The sequence below is a fragment of the Condylura cristata genome, unplaced genomic scaffold (assembly GCF_000260355.1).
Source record: "Condylura cristata isolate star-nosed mole 26May11 unplaced genomic scaffold, ConCri1.0 scaffold00003, whole genome shotgun sequence".
Classification (NCBI taxonomy): Eukaryota; Metazoa; Chordata; class Mammalia; order Eulipotyphla; family Talpidae; genus Condylura; species Condylura cristata.
The window spans coordinates 30543719-30546021 of record NW_004567104.1 but is presented as its reverse complement, the minus strand read 5'-3'; positions in this window follow the sequence as shown (position 1 = coordinate 30546021).

The following is a 2303-nucleotide window of genomic DNA, read 5'->3' as shown; positions in this document are numbered from 1 at the left end:
ACTCTACTCCTCAAATCCACTGCTTAGACTCCACTGCTCAGACTCTACTGCTCAGACTCTACTCCTCAGACTCTACTCCTCAAATCCACTGCTCAAACTCCACTGCTCAGACTCTACTCCTCATACTCCACTCCTCACACTCCACTGCTCAGTGCCCTGCAAGCAATGCCGACTAAGCGGCCTGTTCCTGTCCTCTGACTCTGCCTCAGCCTCCAACCTCACCCCTTGGCCTGGGCCCGTTATGGTTTGGGGAAATACTGTGCTGGTCAGCTGTGTGTACTTGCCAGACCCTTTCCTCTCCTCAGCTTCAGTCTTCTTATCTAAATGCTGGATGGTGGTTTCTCCTGAAGGAAACAGGAGGCCCTGCTGGGAAGACAAGTATCAGGTAGTACTGACGGTGGCCGTAGTACTGACGGTGGCCTGTGGGAGCAGGAAGGAAGGGCTTTCTCGGGTCGCGAAGAGGACATGGAGATGTTGGGAGGGCAAGGAGGGGTCCTGGCTAGGTGGAGGGGGGGTTGACAATATCCCTGGGAGACTGTTTTGTTTTAGCTGGTAGCCACTATGGCAGTCAGCTTCCAGCTTCCAGGTGATGTGAGGGCCCTTGGGGCGTGTCCTCTTGAACTGCAGGGAGAATTAGCACAGGCCTCTGGTGGCTATGTTGGGTAAGCTCAGAGAGTTCAGTCTCTAAAGCCATTGCCATGTGCACACAGGCTGGCCTAGACAGACTGTAACTGCAGAGAGGAGTCTTCGTCCTAGTCCTGAGCCCTGAGAAACAACTGTGGCACGTGAGGCAGTCCTTGTGGTCAGGAGTGTCCTGGGTGGGACACACTCCTGCTGGGCTCTTGCTTTGTCAGCAGCAGCCACGCAAAGACCTGCCCTATTGACCTATTTGCACCTTCTCACACAAGTAACCACAGCTGGGTAGTACCCAGGATTCTTTAGATCCTCGATCAGGAGGACATTCTTATTAAGTAGTATGTTAGAAGCTTAGAATCACTTATTTGGATCTCTTAAAAAATTTCCTTTTTTTTAGCAGGAGTATAACAGTCCACGCAAGTAAATAATAATAATAATAATGAACAGCTATATATCAGAGACATTTTGTGGGGGTGGAGTGAGGAATGGGATCAAAAACAGTGGGGGGAGAGAAATGCACTGGACTGTGGTGATGGCACATGGGTGATTTGGTGATGGGAATCCCAAGGGGATTACAACTGAGATGGAAAAATGCACAAAATGATGTAAAAATAAACATATTATTTAAAAAAAGAAACCTAAGAAATCTCAAAGATGAACTGGCGTGGGAATAATGTAGCAATACAACCAAAGTTGATAATAGAAAAAAAAAGTTCCCTATTTTATTCATGCTGGTAAAGCAAGACATCTGGCTCCTGAGAGAAGTAGATCGCCTTAGCCCTTCAGGCTGCTATAACAAAATACTACAGGCTGGGAGGATTATAAATAACAGGGCCTCCTTTTTTCCTGGCATGTGAAAATTTATTGCTACTGTGTTTTCATCACCAGAACTGATGATCTCAATCTTTCCTTTGCATAAGGCCAAAAGAGAGAGATCAGCTACTTTGACCAATTTCAAGCAGTCTCCAGGGATGTCACCAAGAGCATGACCTTTGTGACTAACTTCAACAGCCAGAGCTTCATCATTCCCCCCCCAAAATTGGATACACAACCTATTTTCCTCCCATATTGATTGTCTGGACTCTTGGCACTCTGATGGTGGGCAGAATTTGGCTGTCTTTAACTCATATTTTTTTCCAGGGCAATTCCCTTTGCATGGAAGTGCCTCTAAAAGAACTGGCCTTCAGGGCAGTGCCTCAGTGGGTTTCCTTGTACCATTTACATGCCTCATCTGGTCTCATCAGTGGTTTCTGAGCTTCCTTGCAGCAAGAAGATCCCGGCACTTGCCCAGTCCTTCTGCTCACCTCTCACTGTGTTCTTACATGGTAGAAGAGACAAGAAGCTCCTTCCTAAGAACCCTTGTCCTATTCACCAGGGCCCCACCTTCAGGACCAAAGGCCTCACTGCCTAACACCACTACACTGTTTTTGTTTTTGTTTTTGTTTTTTTAAGTTTTATTTATTTATGTATCCAGAGCTGGTGTACAAGTCAGACGTGTAGGGGTGGTGAGAGGCTTCACCAGAGACAGAGTGGGGAGCAGAACAGGCAGATCAATGAAGTACGCTGCTGAGAGGAGCAGTGGGTGGGTCAGGAGAGGTCTGCCACGCCATGTGGTCACCTCCAGGGTAGGCGGGGATCGAACTCATGCAGAAGTGGCTTTGACTTCT